This window comes from Lipophrys pholis (genome assembly GCF_963383615.2).
Source record: "Lipophrys pholis genome assembly, chromosome: 7".
In the NCBI taxonomy this organism is placed as follows: Eukaryota; Metazoa; Chordata; class Actinopteri; order Blenniiformes; family Blenniidae; genus Lipophrys; species Lipophrys pholis.
The window spans coordinates 17057922-17067937 of record NC_137638.1 but is presented as its reverse complement, the minus strand read 5'-3'; positions in this window follow the sequence as shown (position 1 = coordinate 17067937).

The window sequence follows — 10016 nt, the reverse complement described above, 5'->3', positions numbered from 1 at the left end:
CAGGAAACGTGTCTGCGTGCGTGGCTGTTGGCTCCTGTCCTTCTCACAGTCCATCAACTCCACAGCATGACAACTCTTCCTCCGACCAAAAGCTTCATCTGCGAGCACTAATTTCTAAGCCATGAACAACTCGACTGCACACTCACGGGCATGAATATTTGAAGAAGTCACAGTCGTTCATTGGATTGAGCAAAAAATGTCACACGAGCCAGTAAACCTTTTGAACTTTTCCGTTAACTTGATTCCGGCTACTCGATGTCTTGTGTTCAGATCTACAGGTGATGACACACAACCACAATGCGTCATTGAGAAAGTCACATGAAAACTCCTGGCTCTTGTTGGAACAGTCACAACAATACAATAGTCAAGAATTTATATGGGCACTGGAATTCCTCAAGACAGTCTAAAAGCAATATGTAGGAGAATGCTTTGTGAAATGTACTTTTTATGTCATTTCCTCTTTGGCTCATTGTTTGGTTGAGAGATAGTTGCAGCTGGAGGGGCAAGATAAAACATAACAAAAGACTTTTGAGTGAACTGCACATCAAACAAGCAATTGTTGACGCTCCAATTTTATGGTACCAACAGAGAACTGGGTGCAAATTATGTGTTACTCACAGCTTTTACAGATTTATCCACACACTGTCAAAATATGGGAAGTATAACACATTCAGAAAAGCTGTTTGTATAACTGTTGTTCATGTGCAGCATCCTAGGAAAGGTAACTGACAGAAAAATGTACTGCTACACTTTGAGTTGGAGTGAGTTTGAAGATTGAAAGGCAGGATATAGTTTAATCTGCACCTTTTTTCCCTAAACAGAGGCACACACAGACTGACTAATGTGTGTTTGTACAGTATACAAAAATACATTAGTCAGTCTATACGATGTGTCCTCATCGTTACAGCACACACCACAAGCTTTTTCTTCTGCTAACTAGGTAATCATTGTTATGCTTTTTTCACACAAATATCTAACACTGTCCTCTTTAATGGCCATCAAACACACACACACACACACACACACACACACACACACACACACACACACACACACACACACACACACACACACACACACACACACACACACACGCAATGCACACTTTGAAAAACACATAGCACATAAACCATTAAAGACTAATTGAATCTAATTTATTTAGTTTTCTGGAAAGAATCATTTAAGGCAGAACTTCCCTAAGCCCCCTCACTAAATGACTCTCATATCGTTTTGCTCTCTTTTCAAACACAATTAAAAAATAATATATAAATATATACACACTGCAAATGACATGCATATAAGGAGTTCATTTTGGAGCCCGATCTCAGGTCATTAGTAACCCACCATGACGCTTTGGAGTTGGGGTCCGCTGGCGACATGCAGGCCCCTGGCCATTTATTCTATATTAAGTCTCTAATGGGCCCCCTCTCTTTCTCTCTCTTTCTCTCTCTGTCTCTCTCTGTCTCTCTCCTGACACACAGCATGTAGGCACAGCGCTGGTAAAATATGCACAGAAAGTCCAGTGCGCACACACAGACAAAGCTATTCAAATGAATGGTTATTTATTCGCTAAACGAGGATCTGGGTGTTTAATGTTCCTTGGACGTTAGGTAGTTTTCTGGGGGAGGCAGAGCCATACCCCTACGGCTACAGACATCATTTATTTTACACATAGCCTAATACCGCACGCTAGGCAGCCGCTGAGAAAAATGGGCTTTGGAAGAGAGAAGGAGATATAAAAGAAATAATGAATGATTTTTTGGGGAAGGTTGGGGGGGGCAGTGAACACATTAGAGTCTGCAACACGGAGAAAAGCAAGAGGGAGATTAAAGCTTGAAGCTGTGTGTGTGTGTGTGTGTGTGTGTGTGTGTGTGTGTGTGTGTACAGACTGATAGAGAAAGTGAAATCAAAACTAATGTGAGACAAACGTGTTTGCACACTTGTTTTTCTGTACTGGTGGGGACACAAAGTATGTCAACTAATTTCCACATTTACTGGTCAGAAAACTCCTGTTACCATGGGACAAAGATCAGGGTCCCACAAAAGGAATTCCATCGATTGTTTTGCTGAGACTTGTTTTAAGGTGAGAGTTAAGGTCAGTTAGGTTAGGGTAACCAATAAGTCTGGAGTTTAATTTAAGTCTGGAGCAAATGAGTGCAAGTCAACGTGTGTCTCCTTAAGACATGAAAACACAATATGTGTTGGTGTGTTGTGATTCAGAGTGCATGATAGATCTTTGAACATCAGTGGGTGTGGAGGTTATTTAGTGATTTTGTAGAGGCTCCATCTACATGTCATTTAAATTCAGAGCATCACAACATCACAGGGGATCCTAGAGTTTCGTACAACACCCTTCAAAAACTGGCACAGCATAGGTGGGATATATTCAAAGCATCAACGCCATCAAAAGTAACTCCTTGGACAATATTTTCTTCGTTGTTGCTTTGTAAAAACTTTAGAAGCAATTCTGAGCTTCCCTGAAAACATCTAACACAAAGAGGTGGCCAGTAAACTGTTGGCTTAATGAGGCTATTAACTGAAGTCATAAGTGTGGTAATTAGGTGGGATTTCTTTTCTGCTCACTCATTTTGACTTGCCAGTAAATACAGACTGTAGATTGTTATGTGTGTTTTTTTTTAATCTTTTTGGTTTTGTACATGAGATAAAACAACATACCGTAGGTATAGATATGTGGCATGAAGGCAAATAGTATTTCATTACGTTAAAGCGAACCTCTACCTCTTTATCTGTGGTCAGCGATGTGAGCGCTATGGTCATCTCTCCATCAGAAAACTCCTTCAGCTCCGCGGTCAGTCGCTGCATCATGTCTACATACAGTCAGCACACACAAACAGACTGACAGTTATATGAGACACACACCAAAGGATACAAAACAAATTCACAACAGGGAGAAAAACACATACACAGCCATGAATGCAACCTCTAGAAAGTGAGAAGTGATATATCCAGAAAATTAAGTTAAAATCAGAAGGTACAAGAGTCCAACCGTTTGTGATAAACGGGTTATGTTTGAAGTCCTGACAGACCCTTGTCGCCAGTCATTTTGTTAATTCATTCTGCACAGACACAGACTGTCCTGAGATATTCTAATGCTCCTGTGTACCATCCCATCTTTATTTACAGTATAAAGCACTTTCACACAACCATGGTGGATGCTGTACATGTGGAGTACGATTTAAAACACAAGAAATAAAACAAACTAAGAAATTCATATGTAAAACACAACTCAAGCAGAAATGAAAAGACCCCACCCCCCAAAAAACCCCAAAAAACCCCAACAGAAACAAAAACATTTAAACATTCAAACAAATAAAATCATATCAATGTCTCATGCTGAAAGCCAGTGAGTAACACAGTGCACCACAGTGTCCACAGTCTGATTATATGTATTTGTGTATATTTACTTTGTATTTTCAATACGTTTTGATTGCTGCTCAGGAATAGATATATTTGCTTTGATTCTAATGAAGTTTTTATATCTTTAAACATTTCCTTGAAACTGGAAAAGCTAGTTATATCATAATGCGTATCGTTCTTGGAGATGCTCCAGATACCGCGACTGTATATTTACATACTGTACACATATTACACCTGTCAGTGTTGCTTGTTCTTCAAATGAATCTGATGCATGCCTCTCTGATCTACTCACTCAGTTCTAAACTTGCGATTGTGTTTAATTTGTGTTAAATTTGAAGTTAAAACTTTGTTCGGACGAATACCTTCTAACTGGTGACTCCTCCATTGCTCCAAGGAGGCCATGAGCTCCTCCAGCTGTGCTGACTGACGGCCATCTTTGAGCCACAGAGCTTCCTGTTGTAGTCGCAAGGCCTCTGCAAACACACACACACACACACACACACACACACACACACACACACACACACACACACACACACACACACACACACACACACACACACACACACACACACACACACACACACACACACACACACACACACACACACACACACACACACACACACAGAGGCTTTTATTCAAATCATTCAAATGCAATGTTGCTTCAATGATGGGTACCAAATGTTCATTCTTAAAAGACTGGTGAGTGATTTCTGCGTCTCATAAATAAAACTTTCTCAGATTTGACAAGTTCGCCATACAAAACCACATACAATGAGTGACATTTCGTCTCAGATCAGTGTTGGAAATAGCACATCATAAAGTACAACATTCCTGTAAGCACCCTGCTTTTGGCAGTGACACACTAGGAAGTGATGACCATTCTGGCATTTTTTTAATGCAGTGGCAAGTACTTAAGATTCTGTGATCTTGTTTCTTGCCATAAACAACTTCATGCCGAGTTCAGTATCACAAAAGACATGCCACTCCCGTGCAGTGGAACACATATACCAACCTGTGTCCCACACCATTCGACTTACTGTACAACTAACACACCAATAGCACAACTCTGAGCATATCATTAAAACAACAACAATAACAACAACAATTCCCTAACCTGCTCATTATATATTATCGCTCCGTAAATATTTTACTTACTATTACAATGTATAAGCAAAAGGCTTCAGAACTCCTTCTAGAAATTGAAGGCTCACCAAAATGGATCAATGATGACTGAATAACTGACACTGGGCGAGACATCAGGAAAACACTGTCATATTTTGTCAAACTAATTGTTTTGAATCACTTAATTGAAAGAAAAGTTCCACAGACATTACTCCTGCACTGTGTGAGCACAGTGATATCACAAATGCACCAAAGTAGGCAGTAAATGATTTACTTGACAAGTAATGGTGAGATCTATTGATTAACATGAAAACTGATTTTTTTTTTTTTCTCACATGCTATACCCAGAACCTCCTACCAGTCTCCATTTTACCAAATAGACATATGAAGTTTGTGGACTTTAATAGATCTGTTTTGTGTAGTTTTGAGAAACATTTAATCAGGAAACTGACCATTAAGACCATTATATAGGATGCAACTGCTGAAGAGAGATAAGCGAAAAAAGTCTGTTTTATCTTCTGTAGAGTGAGGTCATCCATTCATCCATCTTCTTTCCCATGGAGTCTACATGAGGTAAGGACAATATAAGATGGAAAGCAAAGCCCCGATTTCCTAAAGCGCCCCAAAGACCAAACTTGAGATATAACCTCTTCAGCCAGTTCCGGGCCGACCCCGGGAGTCCCCTCCCAGTAAGACGTAAATAATAGACCTCTAATGGGACGAGACTAGAAGCCAATTTTATGAGATGCATCAACCATACTGTGGAGAAAACGCAGCCACTTGTATCTGTTATCACATTCTTTCGACCCTGACCCGGAGTTCATGCACTGTTGGATGAGTGTGGCGCTGTAGGCTGACCAGTAAAGAGCAGCCTGGTACAGTGAGCACAGTGTGAGACCTCTGTAAATGTAATTTTAGAAAATTAGTGTGAGTGGATATCAGTAAATCAATCACATGAAAAAAAAAAGGGTCGTTCAGAATACGAAATAAAAGGTTGTCTTCACCCGTGTCATATTTATCTTAGTATGGAATTTATGTAGTTTTGGAATCGATGAACCTGAAGATGCACTCTCAGAGAACTAAACTACTTAAAGTATCTCCTCTGTTCTCGATATCCACCATAATCCTGTTTTCTTTTTCTGCTCACTCTGTCTGTATGTATAAGAGACAGCAGAGAGAAGTAGCAGGGCATTATTAAACCTCTTAAAAATCTCCATCCAGCTGGTTAACACAGCCAACTGACTCTGCTTGAATAGCAACTACAGTCTTATCCTCACAAACAGTCAGCGGAAGTAACCGCATTATAATAAATGTGTTATAGATCCACTATTATAGATTCTTTCTTAAATCAGTGGAGTTTATGATATTTTGACACTGGCCTATCTCTAGGAAGGTTTTGCTTTGTATACATTTTGATAAGCAGACCTTTAACAGCCTGGAAATGACCATATGGGACCTCCTTGGATCTGATATGTTTGTCCTGTACGTCCCACAGATTTTCCATTTGATTTATCTTTGGAAGTCAACACTTCAAAATGGTTATTGTGTTTCTCAAACCATTTCTGATGCATCATTGCTTTGTGACAGGGTGCAGGATTCTGCTGAAAGAGGTCACTGCCATGAGGGAGCTCTGTTTCCGTAAAACAATGTACATAGTCTACCACATCTCTTAGGTAGGTATCATATGCAGAAGGGAAACTTGCATTGATCAAAGATTATACAGAGCAGTTAATATTATCGCAAACATCACACTACCTCCGCTGACTTTCCTTAAAAAGTAATTACACAATAGGGCATTCTGGTGCCGACATTTCTCCAGGTAGGCAACGTATATGCACCTGGCCATGGTCATACTCATTGTTGGAGGCTTCAGCAGAAGATAATGATCTACAATGCTCCCCAGCTTTCCAATATGTGATATGTGATTGTGATTGTGATGACAGTGATATGCTGTGTACTGTAACACCTTTCTAACAGAGATAGCTTTAACCTCTGCAGCAGTTTGAGTTACAGTCGCTCATCTGTTTGATCAGATCACACTGGTCAGCTGTCGGTCCCCATGCCCATCAATGAGCTTTGCCCACCCATGACCATTTTTCTGACCACTAATGAGATACTTAGCATAGCAGCCTGGGAACAACCCACAAGAGCTGCAGTTTTGAAGAGGCTTTGACTCAGTTGTTATGACACTGCTGATTTTTCTGTTTCTAACACATCAATTTTGGGGAGAAAATCTTCTCTTGCTGACTCACGTCCCACCCACTGACAGGTGCTATGATAAAGAAATAATCAGTGTTATGCACTTCACATGCCAGTGATCATAATGTTATGGCATTATGAATTCTGTATATGCAGAGACAGACTTGATCTTTGACAGTCTCCACTTTCTCATTTCTGCCTTTATTCCAAGATTAAAAAAACCCAAAACAAAACATTAATTCACAACATATATCCTCACTTTAGAGGAGACATCAGTACCTGACATAAGAAAAAACTGTTCGCCTGACTAAACATTTCAAAAGAAACAAGAGCAATCAGAGATTTCTGACGTCCACCAAAGGTTGACCTGGACTCAGAAATTTGGTGGAAATCTGTCATGTAGTTTACACGCAATCCTTAAAAGCCTATAAAACAAAATCCTGATCTAGAATCCGGACACGGAACTGGATCACCTCCAAATTGTATTGGAATCTTCCATGGCCTAATATCAATCTGTGGTGAAAGTTTCGAAAAGAATCTGCGCAGTAGTTTTGACGTAATCCTGCTAACAGACATACAAACAGATAAATATACTCCGATGATTTTATTACATCCTTGGTGGACATAAAGAGACATTATGGGACTGTGAGCTTTTCCTTACTCACATTCACCAGCCCTCATCTCTCCCTTTCTTCATCTCTCCTAGTGGGTGTTAAGCGAGTCATGTCAGGGGATTTGTGTGTGTCCTCCTTCATCGCCCCATTACTCCCCTCTGGGGGAGCACTTGTGCCTCCCTCACCTCCAAGAATCTCCCCCAGCGTTGCTCTGATGTGCTCTGCTGCCTCTTGAAGAATCTCTCTAGCAACTGTTGCCACCGTGGACGGTGCCCCATCATCCCCTGTGTCCTGCTGCCCGTCATGATGGACCACTCGCAGGATGCTGGACTCCAGAGTGTGATACTCAGAGCTAGGAGAAGGAGAGCACAGCGGTAAAGGGGACATGGCTGGCTGTTGAGGAAGGAGCAATGATTGTTATGCATTTGCATGAATAAAACTTTCCTTTAGGTCATCAGGGATGAAAACACACAGGCTTGAAATGCACAGGCAAACAGTCTCCAAGTCTCAATCTCATTTTCACATCAACATACAAGTCTACTCAGGCAGAACCCAGAGCGCCTGTATATTTCTGTGTACACACACAATTATACACACACATCAGTCAGTGTTGAAACCTGAAGCCTCTTAATTGTACTGCTTTCAAGTAAGTGATTAACATCAACTAAAGGTATATGTATAAGGTGTATTTGTGAGTCTGTTCACCTGTCCAGCAATCCATCTCTTAGCAGTGTGAGAGACAGCTTTCCTGTGTGATGAAGCTTCACAAGATCCACATCTTCCTTCCACAGCAGTGACCTTTCACTAACTTTTATACCCTGCAGATAGCTCACTGTTTGCTCTGGCAACGGTGCCTCGCCCCGCCGGCCACACAGCACCGGCACACAAACTCCACCTGATGGTTCCGTCTGAGGCACACAGACAAAATCCGTGAACCAACAAGAAGAAATATATTAGTAATTAGATGCTCACGGTACACGTATTCATAACATAACATCTCAAGTACATCACAAGAAAGTTATCGAAAACTACATAAGTCTGTGTGTGTGTGTGTGTGTGTGTGTGTGTGTGTGTGTGTGTGTGTGTGTGTGTGTGTGTGTGTGTGTGTGTGTTTGTGTGTCTGTGGGTCTGTGTCTGTGGGTGTGCGTGTGTGTCCTGTGTGTCTCTTCCTCTGCCACTCCACCGTTAAGGCAATGAATGCAGTGTTTGCCAAAATTGCACTTTAGATAATACCAGCTCGTATTTTTTTTTTGGTGTATATTTTGATGAACACAGGAGGTCACATTGAAATCATCCAGAAAAAATCCCCAAAAATATTACCAGTCTTTGAATGACATTCAGATTTGTAGGTAAAGAGAAGAACTGAAAAAAGAAGAGCTGGAAATGTATATATTTGCTGCCACTGTGCATGAAACAACAAATCCCACTTATAAAACAATGATTTTTTTAGGTCTGCACTTTGATTAAACCTCCAGGCGATGCCAAGTGCTTGACAGTTTCATGTCCGGCACATTGTTTCACGAGCTGAACATGAAACTGTCTGATATCATAGGTGAAGAACTGAAATCCAAGACCTGATCAAGTTAACAATGTGCTCTTTAATAACCACCAGCATGTTAAAAGACATTTCTTAGGCCAGGATATCAGACAGGGCCACAACGCAAAATGTCGCGTGTCCCAAAGCACCAGGAAAAATCAAAAACTGAACAAGACAGAACTGGATGGTAATATAATGGCAGACTCAAAAGTAGAACAAGGTAAGATAGTAACTTAGGGAAACAAACTGAACAGAACATGTGATTATATACACAAGGAGGGAATGGGACAGAAAGCTACTAAACAAGACACCTGTTTGATACACAGAGTAGAGCCACGCTATTTAGTCTAAACTCAATCTCAAGACATAAATATCTCCTCTTCCGCTGAGCTGCAGTTATTGTCGCTCAATGCTGAACTTCCTGTGTTTCAAATTAAAAGATGACGATTCAACTATAATAGTCTAAACTGAACGGTTGACTACTTAATATGCTTAAAGTGTCATTTCATATTAATAATAATTGTCCTATGTATCACAACCATGGTATTTTTGTTTACATAATTCCCTTTTTTATAGTTTTGATATTGTTGTTGTTAGATCGATCATAGTACTTTTATTGGAGTATCCAGATTAAAATATTGTTTATGAAAAAATTATTTATAGTTTCACCTTTTGTACCATTTAAAATTGATTTACAATGATTTTTTTTTTCTTTTTGGGTATACTAGTGTTTCTTTCCAAAATCACTTTCTCCGGGTCGAATCAAAATGATTTCTTCCCGACAAATGAGGAGTCTTCAACTAATAAGTTGATTAAGATCCAGATGGTAACAAATGCAGTACGTGTGTTCGTGTGCGCCTGCTCGAATACACACATACGATATCTTTGAAAGCGCTGTCGGACGTTTTGAGGGCGTGTTTAGTCAGTGCCTTGTTTCATCTCTTTTTTTCTCTCTTTGAGCAGGTATGTGGGTCAGGTGTATCTGATTTACCACACTGCTGGGAGACAAAAGGCCATCCATGCTGGTCTTTCCTGGCTGATCTCCTTCCTTCTCCTCTGGATTCTGATTTAGTATTTCAGGTTCAGCTCTTTCTGTTGAGTACTTGTTTGTCTTTGCTCATCCTTCACATTTCTCTAATAAATTTATGGTCATTTGTTAA